The sequence below is a fragment of the Phaenicophaeus curvirostris genome, chromosome 5 (genome assembly GCF_032191515.1).
Source record: "Phaenicophaeus curvirostris isolate KB17595 chromosome 5, BPBGC_Pcur_1.0, whole genome shotgun sequence".
Lineage (NCBI taxonomy): Eukaryota > Metazoa > Chordata > Aves > Cuculiformes > Cuculidae > Phaenicophaeus > Phaenicophaeus curvirostris.
Window position 1 is genome coordinate 63,449,290 of NC_091396.1, and position 21,418 is coordinate 63,470,707.

Sequence of the window (21,418 nt, forward strand, 5' to 3'; positions counted from 1 at the left end):
TCCCCTGCCACGGAGCCCCAGGCAGCTCCTCACCACCTTTCCAGCTCTGAGACTCATCCCCTCCTCTATCCTCCGGCTCAGCGGGCAGCCCTGTCCTGTCCCTGCACTGAGCATCCCGGTGGCGGGACCTCCTCCTCCTTTCCTCCTTCCTTTCCTCCTTCCTTTCCTTCTTCCTTTCCTTCCTCCTTTCCTTCCTCCTTCCTTTCCTTCCTCCTTTCCTTCCTCCTTTCCTCCCTCCCTCCCTCCTTCCCTCCCCTCGGCCTCGGCTCGCGCCAGTGATGGAAAGAGCGTCACCGTCTCCTAGCAACGCGCCTAGCAACGCTCCTAGCAACCGGGCAACATCTGCTCCCGCTGGACCAATCCGCGCCGGGAACATCTGGGCACCCACCTTCGCGGGCTGCGGCCGGGAGGTGATGCGCTCCTCAGTGGCTGCAGGGACCCGCAGGAGCTGCCACCGCCACCTCCACCGCCACCACCTCTTCCAGGAGCAGCAGGAGGCTCTGGGCACAGAGGGAAGGACAGGGAGCAGCCCTCCCTCTGGAGCTGGAGCTCGCTGGGTGAGTTCCACTGAGCTGGTGGTGACCGGGAACGGCGAGTCGTGGTGTTTGTCCGTGACAGCGAGCTGGCACTGGGCTTCACTGGTGGGATCTGCCCCAACGGCTTTAGCGAGTGGCTGTCGGTGCGGAGTAAGTTTTGTGTGTGTTTGTGGGGTCTCGGCTTTGGTGCATCATGGAAGAGGGCAAAGAGCTGAGAGAAAGGCTCTCCGCTCATCCTGCAGTGCTACAGGCTGTGATGCCTGCTGCTCTGCTTGGCTTTAGCGTGATCTACAAAAGGTCATTTTAATCAGAGTCATCTTTTTACGGTCAAAGCTGAACTCTGGAAAGTAACCATAGCTACTCTTTCATTGCCTGTTAATGAAGTATCATCCTGTGGGATGAGACAACTATCTAAATATAGTTGTCTTGTAGCTGCGAGACATGAATACGCACACAAGCGGGCTCTCTTTCTTTCCCTCTTGCAGGATTTAGACCTGTTTATTTTCATTCATTTACATAAGAAGTATGAGCGTCTCTGCATACACACATAGAAGTGCAAAGTTTGGTTATGCACATGCATATATGTGATCGTTTTCACCCTGGAGTGGGAACTATTCTTACTACAGTGTGCTAAATACTCCCCCCAGAAGGCGAAGCATCATCCGGATGCATCTACTTGAAGCCTAGGAACTGTGCCGTGTGTAAGGCAAACACTGAAACATACACACGGCAACAATTTGGTTGAATAAAAATAGTAATCTGACTTTCCCCAGACCTGTATTACTCTGCAGGCAGTATGGGGGTGTATGTGTGCGTATGACAAGAAATTAATGCTACTACTCAAAATAATGGTGTGGTCTTAATAGTAACCCTTCAGCTTTCCTCCGAGGGTGACAAGAATTAATGGAGAAAATAATGTGCCGTTTTATGAGGTGGTGCTCAGGGCAGTAATTATGTTTTAGCTCAGGAAACTTCCGGATATTTAGAGGAGCAAGCTGTATTTTTGCAGCATTTGCTCTGAAAGGATTACAGCTATACCACTGAGAGACCAAAATAATTTGTTTCTGGTGTTTTATTTTACTTTCCTGATGTTTGAAAGGGAAGCAGCATTAAAGTTAGAGAACTGAATGTGACAGCAGAACTCTTATTTTTCCTGTTATTAAGCTCTGAGAGGATGCTGTAATAGCAATTTGTTCTCTTGCGATCCAGCTATTTGCCGTATATGTCCTGACTTTGCCACCTGAATCATGTGTGTTTCTCCTTGATCCACCACGGCAGGTAACCGTTCAGCAGTGCTGTGCTGCCAGAAATGCTCGCTGAGCCCGCACGAGAAGGAAATCTTACCAGAACTGCTGAGATTATCCCAGAAAGACCCTTTGCAGATTGACTCCGCATCCTCAGGTAACTAACAAGTTTGCAGACTACAGTTGGTCGGGCTTGCCTTTCGAGTGAGGGAAATTACTTGGATTAGTGTTGAAAGAGGGGGAAGCTGGACTTGCAGTTTTATTCTGTTGATAAAAGCAATGGGACTACAAGGAGTGAGACAGAAACAGTCATTCCATCATTAAGTCTCGTGTCCTCCTGCACCCATGAGAGATATTCAGATGCTTGTGCCTTGCACACACATGTGCCCAGGGAGACTCTGCCATTAGGGAGATCTGCAAAGCAATTAGCAAACTAAAAGAAAGGTTGTTTTGAAGTGCAAAGCCAGCAGATCTAGCCAGCAGACAACGCAGGGCTGTGGGTCCCTACTTTTCCATGGGTCAATTAAAGGGGTGTCTTTCTGCCTGAGCAACGAATAAGACCCAATCCTCTGGAAGGACTGCAATCCATTGGCAGCCTGTGTGAAATCCTAGGGCTGGCATGTCTTTTTGATCCACATGTTCATCTGCCTGTGGTCTGGTAGCTTTGCATTATCAACTGGGAATCCCACTGTGGGGCTGGCTGCTTTGCCTGTCCCTGAAGATGAGAAATGCAACAGCATAGCACATGAAATCAGTGGAGGGTTTCAGCTGAGCACTCTCTAATTGTGACTGCTGCTAAGGTTAGAGACGGGGAAATTTATCTCTGCAATTTGACAGCAGTTGCAAGGACGCGATGATATTTCCTGCCATGTCAAAGTCATGTCTCCTGCTGATAACAAATTCCAATTTCTGCGTGCTCGAAAGCCTTGGGTTTCCTATTTGTGCATGCAAGAGATGCTCAGAAATGGTTTCTGTCTCAGCCAGCTTTAGCTTGCATATTGATCACCTTCCCTTACACTGCAAGAGGAAACCCTGCAGGGCACTGGCACATTTTACTCACCACCTTCTGTGCGAGCAGTGTTGGCAGGTCTGCCTTGGACAGTGAGCCTCGGTGCTTACCCCCTGCAGACATCTGCATCAACAAGCCAATAGTACCAGCTCGTACAACCCCTTTCACTGCAGCACTGAGCAGGCAGGGATGAATTTTCTCCCTGAGGAAAGGTAGGAGAGGTGGAGGCACAGGCAGGTGTGGGAATGCTCCCAAGGTCTCACGTACGAGCTTTGGTGCATACCCAGGGCTTGCAGATCCTCTCTGCTGCCTGAGATGGAAAAACACAAGCTTTATTTTTTTCCTGGGTGTTGAATCATTCATTAAACCCCATCTTGCCTCCTGACTGGGCTAGCTTGCAGTCCTGTGGAAATCACCCAGCACTAATTCATGCCAAAGAGGGGGCTCTGTCGCTGGGGTGATGAAGAGACTTTGTTGCAATTTGCAGTTCAACTGTGAAGTTTCCGTGTTATAAATCTATTTCCAATCCAATTTAGATAAGATAACCTTCTGTCCAAACATGCCTAATAACTGTGTGGTTACCACACCATAGAGCACTGTAATTATTCCTGGAGAAATAAATACGAACAGGCACATTTTGCTCTTTTGAAAGTACAATTAAAGACCTTGCGAGGCTGCATTTGAGAGATCCAGGCTTGAGACAGAGGCTTCTATTCCCTGACTGCCGCGTGTGGGATTTATGCTTCAAACTTCCATTAGCGTTAATGGCAGCTACAGCCTCCGTGCTCTGATGTGCCACGGTGGGGTGTAAACATTGGCAAGTGTGAGCAGGCAGTGCCTGCCCTGTGGCTCCTGAGCCCTGGCAGCGCTGCCTGCTGTTGCAGATTTTACTGAGTCCTTGGTGACTAGCAGAGGGCTTGCAGCTGAATGCTATTGAGATGCTGAATGCGCTTTTCCGAGGTTCATCCAGGCTGGAAGGACAAACCTCACACTCAGGACTTAGCGCTACGCTGGTTAGTTCCCATAGGGAAATTTGGCCCCGTGCCTTGACTTGTGGTGTAGCGCTGAAAAAAATGTAATGTGATTAAGATGTATCTGTCTCTGAGCTTGACTGAGGCAGAGGCAGTGACTCATACCACCTTGCTGTAACTGTCAAAACACTTGGCTCACGGGAATAGCCTTCTACACAAAAAAGCACTGATTCAATATGTTTATATTTAAACAAAACACTCAGAGTCTGATTCACTGCGGCATTACTACAGCCTTGTATGCCTGTAACCCCAGCTCCTAGGCATGCACAGAGCCAGTCTGCTCTGACTTTCAAGATAAATGCTAGAGGAAGGCTTGGTCCTTGCAATCCTCCTCCAGGGAGAGGTGTCCCTCTAGGCTTTAGCATCGGTGCTGGTGTTGAGGGCATGGTGCAAGGGCACAGTTCGTGCTGCCCTGCACCTGCAGACAGGTGTGTGGACATCACCAGCAGCCACAAAAGACAACGGTGACAATAAGATGGGTGTTGGTGGTGGGATGGCAGCCACACAGAGCACAAGAGCATACCTTGAGCTCCTGTGGAGCAGCCACTGGACACTGAGATTGCCTTTGGGCAAGCTCTCATCCCGTTGCTGCAGGCGTGCAGAGGAGGTAGAAGCTGAGCCACCCGGGACAAACTGTGGTAGTGCTGGGCTGGGGAAGTGGGTGCCCCATGCCCTGCAGACTTGGAACTGCTGGAATTTGCTAACAGCTAACATGGTGTCAAACAGTTTGTGGCTACTTTACTTTTAGAGAGTAGCCTTATACTTACAAGTGGGAACACTGTTAAACCAGCCTTGCAGCCCGGAGGTGCTTATGGTGTTCTGTTGCTGCTTATTTCCCTTCCTTACTGCTAAACCAGGCTATTGGTGTTGTTATAAATTTGCTGCTTTGTCTGATGTAAGGTCTTTAGGAATTTAAATACAGCCAAGCACTTTGCACCTAAGGGTTATGTCCAATGATGGTGTTGAATGGAAGCCCAGAAAGACGGTGCCAGTTGGATGCTTGATGAACCTCCTGCCAGGACGGCCATATGTGTCCCTCTGCAAAATGCAATTCTTTCTATCTGCTTCTGCCAGGCAGCAGCAGCCTCCAGCCCGTGGCACGTGCCAAAGTGCAGCCCTCTCTCCCTCCCTGGGTCAGGGTGTCAGTGCTTCAGTGGCTCCTTGCCTTGACCTGGCTCCGTGCTGTTTGCTGGTATCTCCTGGGCCACCCATATGCAGGGGATGCTTAATGTCTCACTGTCACCCTCCATCTCTGGGGCAGGGAGAGGAATTCCTGGGGCTGGGAGCATCAGAGAAGTTTGCATGGAGCCGGTGGAACCAAAGGACTGAGCTGTGATGCTGTGCATGCTGCGCTTGCCTCTTAGCCCTGCATTTGGGATGATTTCTGTTTGCACTGCACACAATGCTAGGTCTGTGCTTCCAGCCTTTTCACTGAAAACCACCAGGGAACAAGTTTTATCATTTAGAGGCTTGGTCTGAAGGGGAAGAGTGGGTCAGTGGGTGTCTTAGCAATTTGTACTCTAGGTTTGGCTCCTTCCCCAGCCCTGAAACCCTGAGTGGCTGCAGGAATGTCACTCCATCTTGCTGTACCTTTTTCTTCCACAGAATACTGTGAGGAAAACTTTAATGTTCTCCCATCCCATGATACTGGGAGGGCAAAAGCATTTGTGATTGTGCTTAGATAACACAGCAGCAGGGTTTTCACCTAAGAGAACCTAATATAATAATTGCTGTGTGTGAATTTAAACCAATGTTTGCAGTTACTCAGTGCTAACAGACCTGTGAAGACCGCAGCTGTACCCTTGCCCGTGAGAGCTGAGGTTTGTGCAGGGAGCATCTCTGGTGTGTTCTTTGACTAAAACATAGCGTTGTCTCACTGCAACTCGATGGTCCCTCTCCTGGGAAGATGCTGTTGTTTCATGCAATCCATGTTGGGCTGGGTCCTAGAGCGGGACTGAGGGTCTTGGTTCCAAATGAGGTGCTAATCCACCAGCTCAGAGTTTTCTGCCTGGGCTTAAGACATCCTTTATGAGAAACCACCATCCTCACAGACATTCTTATAAGGGATTTCTTCCCTAGCCCCCTCTTGTGGGTTTTTGATCTAGATGAAGGAAGGGGGAACACATTACTCCTTCCTGCCAGTGAAGGAGAGATGTCATCAGTCCCTGAAATAGTTGTGTGGGTATCTTTTCACTCCCAGGTGAACCCACTTACCTTTACTGCAGGTAAGACTCAAGGAGTCCCCCATGTGCCATGGCAGGATCCTTCCAGTAGCATGAGATCCATGTATTTGGCTGTGACTTTTGGCTTTTCTACTGTGTCAGAGAAGAGGTCCAGAATCAAGCCCTTTAATCAATCAGAAAGCCTGGGTTTCAAATGTCCCCATAAGGAGATCTCAATTTGGGGAAGAAAACATACCCCATAGGACCTGATTTTGAGTTATTTTAAAAAATGGCCTTGAATACTTCCTTTGACTAGACTGCCTTTAAATGTCAGCATAAGAAGGTTTTGGTTTGTTTGTTTGGGGTTTTTTTTGGGTTTTTTGGGGGTTTTTTTGTTTTTTTTTGTTTTTTGGTTTTTTTTTAAGAATAGTACATTTAAAAGCAAAGAACAGAAATTTCTTACAAAAGAGGAGGTTTGGGAGATGATGCTGCCACCTGCAAATGCACTTGCCTCCTTGTGTTGTCTAGTGAATCGGAAAGCAAAACTCAATTCTGGCTTTCACAGAAACCCAGTCTTCACCACATTGAATACCACTGAAGATACAGATCTCATTAAGATGCTGAATTAGCACCATGTCACCTCTCCACAGAGATAGGTGAGCTTGGACCAACCAGCCAGCCTCAGCTGCTGGTGTGCGGAAAGCCCTGTCATTTGTAGGTTTCTGCTCTTGGGGAGCAGACCTCTTGTCACAGGACAAAAGCTCAATAGTCCCTTCTCTTAGCCCAAAGGCTGAGTCTCATTCTCTGTGCTCTGAAAAACTGAAACAACGCAGAAACCAAACCAGCTCCATTATCCTCCCACTGAGCTGGGTTTCTCCTGTTTCTCCGGGACGATGCTACCATCTAGTGCATATGCTTTGTATTTATTTTCCAGGGAAAGCACTGAGCTCTGTGCATGGTATGCGGAAAATAAAACCCATCCCTTGTCCAGTCCCTCCACCGAGTGTGGCACAAGGGTCCCAGTTCTGCAGATGGGTGGCCCCATCCTGGTCCCTCTTGTAGTGCACAGATACCTTCCCAGCTTGGGAATCTCTCTTGCCCTGCTCTGCTTGGCTGTGGGATACCCTGCTGGGTTGTAGGACCTGGAAACCCTGCCCAGCAGTGGCAGTGTGTGTCCAGTGCTGCAGTTGTCACTCTGCAGAAGAGCTCGCAAACCTACAGGTGGCTGCTCAGAAATGCCTTCACGTTTGCCAGCCTCTATTATTTTTCCAGTGGGTTGTGGGCTGCAGGTTGAGATTGAATGTCCTGGCTGCATCTCACCTCTGGACCCTTCGTTCCCCTCCACACCCCAGATCATGATGTTACAGCCACCATGGCAGCAAACATTACCGAGCTTCTTTTTCCTCTTGTTTTGTGCAGAGCTGATCTGATCGGGGCCTACCCAAGACATTAACGACGTCGAAAGTAGCCTACTTTAAGAGAAAATATGCAGAAGAAGAACATTTACATCAAGATTACCATGAGTATTGTCCAAAAGTAAGTAGCTCTCTCATTCCAGACTCCATCATTCCTTGTTTTTATTCCTTGATGCTAAAGACCCTTTCACTTGCTTTTTACTCCCCAGCACCTGATACTACCTGAGGACCGGACTTGTATTCTAAAACTTTCTCTCCAGAAACTCCGATTCCTGGATGACCCTGAAGCCTATCTCCGTAGGTCTGTATTAATTAACAATCTGTTGAGGAAGATTCACCTAGAGACAGAGAGGGAGAGCTATGAATACTTTAAGGAGGCTCCGTGTTATAGGACTGCTTACTCTGATGCACGAAAACGGCTGAAGTTTATGGTACAGGAGTGCTGTTCCCAGTCGCTCTATTATGAAGAGCTGCATTCGTATCGCATCGTGCCTTACTCTGCAGAGAATGCCGCCGTTTACGGAATGGGCTACACAAGCAGCCACTTGGAGCAAAATTCTCAATTGCTTATTTATAAAATGAATTAAAGTAGCTGTTAGACCCACTGATGTTTGTTTCTGAATGCTTGAACTGCTTATTGAGATGATAAGATGAGGCACTAATTGCAGATATACTCGTGATCAAAGGTGGATGTGTTCAGAGCTTAGTGGGAGGTACTTTGAATAATGCTCTGCAGTCCCCGCTGTTAACTCCCTGGTTATGAAGTACCTTGACATACACACAGAGCTGGTGCGATACGAAGGTCCTTATCTGCAGAGACTGTGTGCAACGTCTTCTGTAGAAACAAAGCTGCATTTAAGTTATCTGTGTGTAAATACAAACATTCAAAATTACTTTATAGTTAAATTATGCCATCCCTGATAGAAGGGAAGAGCCCAAAGCAGTGGAGTAGTCTAAGAGAGAGGAGTAAAAGGCAAGTTATCTACTGTAAATGTACAGATAGAAAGTATCTTTGAGAAATGCTTTGACCATGAAGGAGTCAGTGCCAAAGGAAACAGTCTTTTGCTTAGAATTTTCAGAGACTTAACTTACTTGCTACTTACAAAACACTCTGTACTGAGATTTTCAAGTTTGTTTTTTTTTTTTTTAAATAACTGCATTCACCTTTTGCTTATATTATCTCTTAGCTGGTATCTACTTTGCTATTTTAATACAAACCAGAAAGACTCACAGGAAAGATTGTTTCTTCAGCCCATGATCAGTGTTTTCTTAACTTAATTTGATTCTTTCCTTAGCTGTTTCCCTGATACTTTTTTTGCATGCTAATTTGCTGCTTGGCTAGAGGTTCCAGTTGGTGCCAGGGAATAGACAGTAATTTCTTTTTATGTGGAATATAAAAGGCAGAAAAACAATGATAACTCTCACAGATAGAGACTGAATGTATCTGACAGATGCTAGTAAAACCTCAGAGGTTCTCCTGATAAAACTACTCAGCATTAGTAATAGTGTTTCAGGTTAAGTAAAATGTCTAATTTCAATCTGGGAATTAACCTTAGAATATGTAAATATATATTTCACAAGCTATGGCATGAGAGGTGTTCAGCAAATTGATGTCTACAAGTGGAAAGTTTTATAGCTGCCAAAGCTATGTCATGAAAATACCAAAGAGTAACGTAAGGGAAAGATGATGCTCCAGCAATGGGGTCAAAAGCAAAGATTGCACTATAACCTAGGGAAATGTGATTAACGAGCCTGTAAACTATCCGTTACTGAGATGCCTGCAGTTCACCTGCGGGTTACTCTCATCCCAGAATTGCTGAACAAATAGATGTGATGACCCAAAGCCTGTCAAAATCCTACAGGTCTGTTGGCTTGCAGTGAAGAAACCAGCTTTGCCTCGCTGGCTATCACCGCTTTAAAGCAAAGTAAATAATAGTGCACGCTCAGCTGGAGGCAGTTATGTATCTAATAACCTATTTTTTTTTATTTTGAAAGGCTTTGCTCATGCAGATGATGCTATTTCTGAAGCATTATAGAATACGAACAAATACCATTGCTTGCCAGGGATGTACTTCATCTAGGATTCCTCCCATAACCCTGCTTAGAGCATCCTAGTTGTGTGTGTTGCTGCTGTCAGGCACATGTTAGTGCAGGAGAAAAGACAGAAAGGCAAAAGCAGGAGGTGAGAAGAGCAAAGTTTACTCTGATATCACTACTTAGAAGTCAGTACAGATTTAGGAGACAGAAGGAAACAGGGAAATCCAGATATTTTTTTAAATGAGAAAAAAAAAATTCAACAGTCTAATTCAAAACAAGGATAACCTGCAAACTGGAGAACATAAACAGCACAAATATTGTGGGAAGGCTGGAAAAACAGGGCAGTGTTGTTTGGGAGGTGCTATTAGTCATGATGAATGCTCAGGTTTTTGTTTTTATTTTGAGACAAAACATATTTACTTGTCTCTCACAAAAGGTTGATTTTAAACCCTTTGTGAGGGTAATTTAGTGTCAGAGCTACTTGGCTCTGTGTGTTTATATTCCTGCTGTCCCTGGCTCGCACCAGCCCAATATAATGTGAATGATTAAGCTTACATTTGGCTTACTTTAAGAAATCTCCAGCTAGAAGTCGCTGTGTCCTTCTCATCAGGGACTGGCTGAGAAAGGCCAGGATAATTATCAGGTGTGTGGAACAGCCCTAATTCCACCCGTAAAAGCTGGCAGCGAGACCTGTCCGCTCGGTGGGATGCGGGTGGCTGATGTGATGATTGTTGTGAGAGGTGCCGTTATCCCCCAAAATGCTCTCTAGCCTCTGCTGGCATCTTACGTGCCTCATATGAAGTGAGGGGCTGGGGTAGGGATATTGAAGACTGCTGTGTGGGAAGGAAAAATTACTTCTGTCTTCTGATTTTTCAAGCTACGTAATTTTCCACACTGAATTTATCTGATATATGCGTTTTTTGTCTTCATGTCCTTTTTTTGCCTGAATTCATGGTGATCTAGCAGCTACTTGAAATGCTAAAATGCTTTTTTTCCCTCTTCCGTGGAGCTACCTTGTTATATTCAGAGGATGTTTCTGGTCTGAAAACCCAAAACTTTTAACGTGAAAATAATAATGTTTGAATAGAATGAAAAAACTTCCCTTCAAATTTCCCTGAAAACAACCATTGCCCCTGTCAGATCCATCTTTGAAGAGTAACTTAACCTTAACTACTGGAAGAGACAGATACTCTCTTGCCTATTGAAAGCTCCTCTGATAAAGTGTTATGATAACTGGATCAGATAACAAAATTCTTTGGGATACCTGTGAAAGAAGATGATATTTTACACATGTTTTTCCATGTTTTGTTTTCTTGAACAAAAAATATAGTCTCATTTTTTTTCTATTTCTGCCTACTCTAGGAGCTGTTAAAAATAATTACTTCTTTCTAGGAAACAAATTGGCTTTTAGGATTGACTTTTTGACAGCAAATTGAATCAGAAGTCCACAACTCTAAATATTTTAATTCTGCTGAATTTTTTACTGCCTTTCAGTTTGCACAGTGATTTGTGCTGTTGAAAAAATGGGTCTGAAACGTTCTACTTCAGTGCTTAGAATCCATAGTTTATGGGGTAATAAAGAAGTACAAAGGTGCAATAACAGTGCAAGTGGCTCCTGAAATACTTAATTTGACAGTTTTTGAATTATATATTGATTTTGACATTTAGTTACCAAGTTACGGGGTACCAGTATTTCAATACTGCTACATGCAGTGATTTTTCTTTTTTGGATTTGTAGCTACAATTCAGCTCTTCTGGCTTCTGATGTGTGAATCTGTCTGTAGGTGGTCAGCTTTCAGTGACAGATTTTTATATATATATACATATATATATATTCTATTATGACTGCAGTAGGAACTCCCACATATGGGCTATGTTTGCACTGGATGTAAAGAAAGTCCTTCCCTTTGACTCAGTTGCCTTGGAGATAGTATATTCATCAGAGAGAATACAGATGAGCTGGGTGACAAGGACAGACTCGGTAATGATTTTGAAAATGACTGGCTTAGGACAATTCACTTTTTGTCTCGAAATGGCAGCACACTGGACTGTAATTAGTGTTCCAATGAGTTAAATTGTCTTTGTGCCGCTTTTCCTTACCTGGCTGTAAATGCTGTGCCTGACCCTGGCTGCAAGAGGGGCAGAGGTGGCTCTGTGGGAGGCACAGGTTGGGTGTGTGGATGAGTACATGGAGTCACCTTCTGGTGCTGAGGCTGAAGGCCAGAGGGGTGCACACGCCGCAAGGCAACCTGCTGGAATGACCTGGTGCAGACACTCAAAACTATTAGGGCCCTGATCCTCTAAACACTTCAGTCATCACAGAACTTTGCACAGATCGTCTCGCCAAAGTCAGAGAGGCTCCTTGTGTGCTTGATGCTCAGCATGTGTATGAGCGAAAGCAGGGCTGGGCTGCTGTGCGCCGCAGAAGTGCTCCTCAATCGCCTAATTATCAGTGAAAGTGATTATCGAGCTGCCGCTTCAGTTCTTGAACATTTATATTGCACTGTAAATTGAACTTTTGTTTTCAATGAATGTGTTGAGTATATGGACTATCGTGCCTTAAAGTCCCATCTTCATATGAGCCTTTGTATATGTCCTGTAAATCTGCAAACCATGTATTGTTGGTAACTCTGCGCAACCTATACAGATCCGGTTCGGTATTTGGCAGGGCTTTAGGAAACATGCCTCTGACCTCAGTTTGCAATGACAACAGAGGGGATACAGCAATTCACTCTACTCTTCTTTTTTTTTAAATTGCTTTCCTCTATGCCATTAGTGAAATTCTGTTTTTCTGGTTTCTGTCATACCTGGGTTCTGGGTTACCTACAACGCCAGGCGCCCCTCACAGGAACTCAGAAAGTTGTAAAAAAATTGTCTCCAGCTTTTAAACGCCATCTGTACAGCGCGCTCTCAGCAGGGAATCACAATTGCATATAAGAACTGTGGCAGGTGTTGTCAAGTATATCATCATATATTTGACGCGATTAACAAAACAGAAAAGGGAACACCTATTTCTATTGAAATGCATGAGCCTGCATTACGTTAAATACATGGTGATTATACACCACTTAATTGGAATAATACCTACCGGTTCTGTAATAAAAAATGGCTTTTTAATGTTTAAAATTACTTGGGACCTGATTAAAGGTTTTTATGAAATTGTTTTCTAAAGTGAACAGTAGAAAAATGTATATGTATTTTAAATATATATATGATGTGCATGTTATTAATAAAGATCTATTTCTATTGAACCCCATGGACTCTCATTGAATATCTGCTGATTGGTTAACCAGTTAACATGTAAAGTTACCAAATAAAGGTTTCTAACACCATCCATCCCATGAAAAATTTAAAACCCACAGATTCTTTGAGGGACCTGTATCCTGGGGATGAATCTGGCCCCTGGGGTGAACTCATGTCCCGTGTTTGATGTGCAAAGCTGGGACAACTTTTTTGGATGCCATGTAAACTCTGGCATTCACTTGTCCTGCCCTGATACCATAATTTGCATTCCAACTTGCCTACGGGCTTGCAAGACCCTCTTCCTTGTTTATTTACTTTATATAAAAGTCTGTATTTTTCTATTGATGTTCTGTAGGGCACCTTGCAGAGTCTGCAAGGTCAAAGATGAAATAGGCAGCTATTAGAGCAGTTCTGGAAAATGGGAATTTTTACTACAAATTCTAATTATAATGGGACGATCACGGTCTCCTTCATCATCAAGGCTTTTCTTTAAGACTCTTTTCCCTGAAGAAACAGAAACAAAACCCTGAAAATATTAAAGGGTTATTGAAAAGGGTAAATATTTATAAACAGATGAAGTTCTCCCCTTTGCCAGGAAGCTCTTGAAGCAGCCACAGGAAAACATCTTCTGGGGTCAGGTCCTTCAGCACCCACCTCCCGCCAGGGCTCAGGTACCATTTGGGGGCTGCAGGCCCAGGAGTTTCAGAGACCTGAGAACTGCAACCAGCTGCTGCAGGTGCAGCATTAAATCAGCCACCTCCTCTGATAGGGCTGCATTAGGAAAGAGTAGCTGCACATGGTCAACCTGAGGATATCTCTGAAACCACTGATCCTGAGTCCTCTTGTTTGAATGCGATGTTGTCAGGATTAAGCAGCCACCACCCAAATCCTGAGATGTTCTTTATCAGACACAGCCCTTTACCCATTTCTGAACCCCTCTTGTTTTTAACTAAAAACTTATACCTGGATCTGTGTAGAGGTGTGTCCATGACTTAGAGGAATCGGCTTCTTAAAAGAGGTAGGCCGTGTGTCTGCAGGTTTGTCCTGTTTGCTCCCCATATGACTTGTGAATGGCCAAAGGTCTCTCTGGTAGCACATCCCTGGCACGGAGAGATGTATTCTGATGTGCAAAATTCCTCCTAGCTCCTAGGTGGCACATCTACCTCTGAGGACACCACCACTAGTAGGAGATGCTGAGCCTTGGGCTTGGTCCAGTCTTGGAGAAAACTGCTTTAGCGTGGAAATTTTTGAGGTGCTGAGGGGCACAGTTTAGTGATCGATAGGAATGGTTGGATTTGGTAATCCAGTGGGTCTTTTCCAACCTGGTGATTCTATGATTCTATGAAATAAAAGCTAGTGCAGCAGCTTCCAATATTCCAGCACATCCAGACTATTTTACTTAACCCATGCAAATACTTTCCCACCGCGGATGTTTTCAAAGCTGTGGGAATCATCCTGCCTCAAGGTGAATGCTGCTGCAGACTGAAGACAGGGTCCTCTTTCCCAATTTGTCTGCTGTTAAAGAGGTGATAAGAGCATATTGGGGAGACCACCATGGATTTGCTTTGTCTTCAGCTGTTTTTAATTTTTTTCTCTTTATGGCTACTTGCAGCCAGTTTGAATTGAAGCAGCTGCTGGGCTGCCCTACCTTGACACTGCCAGCTCAGACTCACAGAGGAGCCAGCACAGGACCCAGGGAATCCAGATGAAATCTGTAGTTCACCTTCATATCCCCAACTCTGCACGTTTCAGAGCTTAATTAATTCAGGCCCTAAGATAAGCCACATTGTTTGCCAGACTTAGGCAATGCTTTGAGCTTCTGGCTGAAGTGGGCTGCAGAGCATTGCAGCCTCCTGGCTTTTCTAGCACAATGGGACAGTCTACGCTGCCTCACTGCCTGCAGGCTGATGTGCCCCGGACAGTAAATTATCCCCAGCTGAACTGAGTGGTGCCAAATTGCAGCCCTTACAGGTGGGAGGTAGCTCTCCCTGAGCAAACTGCTTAGTGGAAATTGTTGCTATTTTGCAGCAAGAAGGGTTGTGTGTAGCTTCTGCTGTCAGAGAAGAGGAAAGATGGCTGGGAAGGTCAAGCTCTTTCTCCCTGTAAGGTACTGGGACCTCCTGTTTGTAGTGAGGAGCTGATATTTCTCTCCCATGTTATCTTTTCAGACTCAGGACCATTGCAGCACCAGGTAATGTCATCCAAGGAAGCCTTGGGTGTGGGTAGCTAAGGCCTGGCGGTCGGAAGATCTCGCGATGTACGGAAAGGTAGGACCCCCTCCAGGTAGCCAATTGCGTATTAGTTCATGATGTAAGCGGACGGAAGTGACGTCGTAAGCCCAGGCTATATAAGGCTGTGTTACGTATCAATAAACGCCATTTGCCATCCACCACATTGGTGTTTGTGAGCTCATGGACCGAGTGGCCTGGGTTTGGTCACCGTGCCGTTCCTGAACCAGGTCGCCACGCCTCCGAAGGCAACGCCCTCCGAAGACAACACTTGGGATTTAGAAGATGCATGGACCCACAGGGTGGGACTGCATGAATACACCCATCGTGATGGTGCCACAAGGGTTTACACATCCTATGTGTATTAATCCAAGTCCTGCACAGCCAGGTCAAGAGGACGATACACCCTGACATCTGTAGTCTTTGCATTGTGGAATCAGAGCACCGTTACTGATGATCCTAATGAGATGGGTGCCTTGCTTACAGCATTAGCGTAAATAGCTATTTTTCTGAAAAATTTTGTGGCCAAGGCTGATGGCCATCTCGCTGCCCTTTGGGGGCATGGGTCCATATGCAGATAGCTGAGGTGAAGATATGTCTGCTATGGAGGAGAGCCAGACACCAGCTCCCATTGCTGTTCAGATACCTGGGCTACAGAACAAAATCTACTGGGAATTGAAAGGCATTTTGGGGACTGTCCGAACTGGGAGAAAAAAAATGGGGCTGGAAGAGGTGGAAGGTCTCAGCTTGCATGACACTTACACTGTGCTGCTAAGGAGTTACTTTTCATATGTGGTTGTATTACCTGGTAATCTGTGTCTTGGTACATGAGTCTGAGCAAGAGAGTGCCCAGGGGCTGAGGGACAGGCTTGGCAGTGTCTACTCTGGTTCTAATTTAGGTGAAAGAATCAATGTCACAAGGATAAAAAAAGCCCAATAGATCTGCCATTTGCAGTTCTCAAGGCTGTGGATCAGCTGGAAAGTGAGTGCAAGCTGCAGCTAATGTGGGGAAACAATAAGATAAATGCTGATACTTCTGGGGACTTGAGTCAGCCCTGCAGCACACCTTGTCCTTGCTCCCTGGCTGGTCCCTCCTTACCTCCAGCAGAGGAGTGCAGAGCAGGCTGTTTGCCTCAAGATGGCACTGCTATGTTGAATGATTGCTGGAAAATTGATGTAGTATAGCTGTGTGTACAAATACGGAGAGCTGTTGACATAAGTTAAAGCGTGAGTGCAGTGGTAGGTGCTGTCTGGGTTGGGTTTCAAAGGACCCTGTTTTCCATGGACAGGCAGCCTCAAACCAAGACTCTCTCAGACCTGTTTTGCAATATCATTTTGAATTTTTCCTTAGCAATTGAACCCAATTTGTATCCAAAACTCACTAGTTTGGTGTAAATTCTTTTTCTTTTGCTCTCTGAAGATGCATTATGGTATGTGTTAATTGCGTAGTGCTGCAGAGGTCTGACATGAGCACAACAAAACGAAAGGAGCTGCTTGACTTATGAATAAGAGACCCTCATCATGATCTGATGTCAAGAAGAATGGGAACATGCTAGGAATGGTTGGACTCGATGATCCGGTGGGTCTCTTCCAACCTGGTTATTCTATGATTCTATGACCCGGGCTCTTCCCAGGTGCTCACATCAAGTGAAACAGTAGTGACCATAGCCACAAAGACTGAATGAAGTTCTCTTCTGGGCCTGTGACCTGCTCCTCCTCCTTTTCTTGAAAGAGCTGAAGTAGCAGCAAATAATGCCTACGATGTACAGGTTAGAACTGGTCCATACATTGGGGAAATGGCCCTGGATGACCAAGATCTCTCAGGTCTGTTGTCTGAGCATCAATATTTGCTCTAGTTCAATGCTAAGCTGATGACACCCCGATAGTAATTATGGTAAAATGGCAAGGATGTTTTCTAGGGCTCAGGACTGAGCACCGAGAAGCTCAAAGTTTGGTAGATTGGATCTTATCTGAATGCCAAGAGGCTGAGCAGGCAGGACTGGGACTGAATTAGGGTTGAGGGGTGCCCTGATTGCTAAGGTATGGCACATCCTCCATTTGGTTTGAGGGGCTCCTTGGCAGATAGACATCCTTCTGGATCAGATGAGGTTGTGTGTGGAGAAGCCTTGCTCCTCCGAAAGCTTCACATGGAGCAGCTTTGTGCTTACTGCTGTCTGTCCTTAGCCCCTGAGCCATGGAGCTTGTGGGATGGAACCCAGATATGCACTTAGATATGAGCCTGAATTTGACATCTCCTGTGCACTGGCACCCCAAATGCCATCAGGAGAGAGAGGCCTTATGAGGAACAGCTGAGAGAGCTGGGGTTGTTTAGCCTGGAGAAGAGGAGGCTGAGGGGAGACCTCATTGCTCTCTACAACTACCTGAAAGGAGGTTGTGGACAGCAGGGTGCTGGCCTCTTCTCCCAAGTGACAGGGGACAGGACAAGAGGGAATGGCCTCAAGCTCCACCAGGGGAGGTTCAGACTGAACATTAGGAAAAGAATTTTCACAGAAAGGGTAATTGGGCACTGTCAGAGGCTGCCCAGGGAAGTGGTTGAGTCACCTTCCTTGGAGGTGTTTAAGGGACAGGTGGATGAGGTGCTGAGGGACTTGGTTTAGTATTTGATAGGAATGGTTGGACTTGATGATCTGGTGGGTCTTTTCCAACCTGGTGATTCTATGATTCTATGATTCTAAGAGGAAGACAAAGCAATTATTGCCCATTATGATAATACAGTCTCCTAGGAACACATAGAAAAAATGTGTAGCTGTGTGTCTTTTTCTTCACCACTGGAGGGCTACATCTACCTGCCGAGTTTATTTAGGTTACATTAAACCCAGAGCACCTGTCACCTTGAGAAATTTGTTGTGTGAATGTAATTGGGGAAGGCTTGAAAAGCAGAAACTGTTTTCTTTGGGGGGAAAACTGGCTGCAAACTTCATTGGTTTGCAGTGAAATAGCTTTATTTCCCTATTGGAAGCTTTGTGGTTAGTTTTAATAAAGGCGGTGGGTCGAGAGGGAAGGGGGAAAATTGCTTCAGGATAGTGGGGCTGTAAAAATAGAAACTTTAGTTTGTTTTGAGGTATATTCTCTTTCATGAATAACCTAAGTACTGGAGCCGTGTGCCATTGGAGGTGAAGAGGTCCTTGATCTTTTGAACTCATTGCTAGACATTTATTAGGGTGTCGTGCCTGCATTGGCTTGAGGGAACCTGGAGCTCAGCCCCTCTGGTCTCCAAACCTCGTCTCTCCTCAGCCCCCCTGGGCTCAGTGGTTTTCCACATAGCCTGTCTGATGGGCTGCGATCCCTTTTTCCGGTTAACTCACCGGAGAGGAAAGCAGCAGGCAAGCAGCTCGAGCTTGACAAAAGAAATGTCATATCTGTAGATGCATTAAAGTATGTGAAAGAGTTGTGCCTCTCTGGGGAGTCTCTGCTCAGGTTGTTGTGGGTTGTTTTTTTTCCAGATTCACACAGACACTTCAGATTTCTATTCTAGCTTTGAATTCCTATAGCTTACAGACATAGCAGAGCCTCTAGAAACATGAGCAGCAAGCCAGGCTTATGGGTATTGCCCCAAGCCCTGTTTGTCCTCTTTTTAACTGCAAGGTGGTTCCTGTGAAGTTTGATGATTGGCTCTCTGGGAGTGCTTCCTTGGTGATGGGAAACCATGGAGGTGACACCGTCCAGTGATGACATGCACTTGTCAGGGTGACTTTGTTGTGTGCCCTGTTGGACCTGTCATCCACTGCCTTTTTGTTGTGCTGTCCTATGCCCACACTTCTAAGGGTTGCTGGAGGTATTCAGTTAAAAGCCGTAATGTTCCTGCCGGGAATTTCATAAAGCTCTGGACTATAGAGGGCAGCAAATCGTTCAGAATAGAGTAGACTTCATCCAATGCTAATTTTAGGAGCTGCAGCTATGTTGGTGAAGTTCACTGCAGCTAAGAAGAAGAATGGGGCTCCAGTGCAAGGACCAAGCACCAGCCGGCATGGGCAGAGCAGGCAGGTCCACCTTACTTGCTGCTGGTGGCTGGTGTAGCACCTTTCCTCTTCTTTACAAACTCCTATGAAAATGTGTTTGACAGTGCATATGCCAGTTCGAAACTATCTGAGTTGTAAAATTTTTCTTTGTCTTTTCCAGGCTATGGTTTCATATTTAAAGTATTTTCCCCCCAACATAGATATGTGTTCTCTCCTGAAATGACAGAGGAGCAAGCAAGGAAGGACTGCCAGGTTAAAATCACAGGCAAGTGCTCAACGAATTAAGTCTTCTGCATTGCTTGCGGGGGGTTTCGTGTACATACAAACCCCTCTGCACCTGTGTGTTCGGTGCTCCCAGCTAAGTGTTGCATAGGGAAGTGTGCAACGGTTTCACTGAGAGCTTTTGGGATCTTCACAAAGAAGTCTTTCATGGAACTTCAACTTTATGAAAAGGCTATTCTAGATAAGATCTTTTTGTGCTGCAGTATCTCCCTCCCTCCCCTACCAGATGACCATGCTTCCTTTAAACTCCTTTGAAAATATCAGCTTTGATAAATAAATCAAACAGAATTGTACTTCAGAATCACTAATCGTGTCTGGTACTGGTCAGTGAGCAAACCATTTCCTTTGAAACCCTTGCAGAGAGGGAGTTAGTTGTATTATATGTCCTCATGACATTTATATTCTTGGAGAAAGACATTTCAGTTTTCTGGGAATTCATGGTATTATTTTCTTTTTGATATGCAGAAGCTGGATACAAATGTGCCAGGAGAAACAGCCATGCAGTCCTGTTCATTCCTGTTGAACCACTTTTGCATCACCTACAATTTTAGCCTTGTAAATGATGGTAGCATCTCTCCATATGCTGAGTAATGACAGACACTGGGGTGGGGAGGGCCAGTAGTGAGACGTAGGTCTGTCCATCGTGTGTGTTTCTAGCCAACCTGCTTTTGCTTTTTCTACCTATGGAATGGTGGGTGTAGGAGAGTATTATGAATGGTTGTACTATAGATGCCGGTAAATGTATTGCTTTCCTACACAAGGCAGCTTCTGTTCCAGTTCAAATATACATATGAAATCATAGAATCATAGAATAACCAGGTTGGAAGAGACCCACTGGATCATCGAGTCCAACCATTCCTATCAAACACTAAACCATGCCCCTTAGCACCTCGTCCACCCGTCCCTTAAACACCTCCAGGGAAGGTTACTCAACCCCCTCCGTGGGCAGCCTGTTCCAGTGCCCAATGACCCTTTCTATGAAGAATTTTTTCCTAATGTCCAGCCTAAACTTCCCCTGGCGGAGCTTGAGGCCATTCCCTCTTGTCCTGTCCCCTGTCACTTGGGAGAAGAGGCCAGCACCCTGCTGTCCACAACCTCCTTTCAGGTAGTTGTAGAGAGCAATGAGGTCTCCCCTCAGCCTCCTCTTCTCCAGGCTAAAATGATGACAGCAGGCGAGACCCAGCTGGGGTAAGGCATCAGTGCAGTGAAAAAGGTACTGGACTTGCTGTTTCTGATGGTCTCTTCATTTCAATGATAGTTTTGATAGTGGTTCAAGGCCTGAATTCTACTAAAGCCCAAGTAGATTTGGATCAAAATAGCGCTGCACTGTCATTGCTGGGAAGGGTTATTTCATCTTTTTTTTTTTGTGGAACTATTCTGATGGCTTAGCTAAGACCAGAAGGAACCACTGGGTGAGATTTCAATAAATTCCATCTGGGCAGCTGGGTTTCCCTCTCAGGCTCCTTAAAGTGCAACTGTGGGACACCTCCTAGAAAGCATCCAGTCTTGGGATGGAGACTGTCCTCTCTAAGTAGAGTGCCCCAATGGTCACAACCACTTTAAATAGGTGGCTTTTTTTTTTTACCCCCAATATCTTTTTTAAAGCGTGTTGTTTCTAATTGGAACCAGTCTGGACTCACAGCTTCTAGCCACAAGCATTTTGTTAAGCCTCTCTCCTAGATTAAGAGTCCCTTTTAAGTGCCTGTTATCTTCCCCGTGTGAAGACAGTGTAATCAAGTTGCCTCTCCCTTTCAAGACTAAACAGATTGATCTCCCTGTCTGTGGCTAAAAGGCCTTTTCTAAACCTTCCATCAGAGCTTCACTTGGTATCTTGGGCTAAAATGGGACTGTAATCACTAAGTGAGTCTTAGGCTAAAGTGATTTTTCTAAAGCATGACATGAAGTATTAAGGATTTCTTGGCCAATACAAAGTGAAGTCTTTTTTTATCCAGTTTCTTGACTCTTGCCTTTTTATGTTTGTTTCGGTCGTTTGGACACTAGGAAGCAAAATTGATTCTGGTTGTATCAACCTGCAACACCAGGAGGCAGGTGTGTTGACTCGGGTTTGCAAATCTCTTCATGAAGGCTGGAATATTAGCAGTTCTCAATAATTTCAGGTCACATTGGAGAAAGAAGATGAAGACAGATGTGCCTGCTGGCAGAGGCCAGGAAGACTGGGAATTCAGCTTTGAACTCAGGAAACCCTAATGTTCAGTCTGTCTGCTGCAAGGGACAGTGTGATAGCTATAGA

At 45.4% G+C, this 21,418-nt stretch overlaps 1 long non-coding RNA gene across 1 annotated transcript in view; it reads left to right on the forward strand.

Annotated features, from left to right (window-relative positions):
- The first annotated feature begins 307 nt into the window (after positions 1 to 307).
- Positions 308 to 21,418, forward strand: part of LOC138720589 (uncharacterized) — a 230,367-nt gene continuing 209,256 nt past the window's right edge. The window contains exons 1-4 of the long non-coding RNA XR_011337430.1: positions 308 to 557; positions 1,815 to 1,937; positions 7,402 to 7,518; positions 7,607 to 10,763. This is a non-coding gene — a long non-coding RNA (uncharacterized lncRNA). The remainder of the gene's footprint in view (positions 558 to 1,814; positions 1,938 to 7,401; positions 7,519 to 7,606; positions 10,764 to 21,418) is intronic.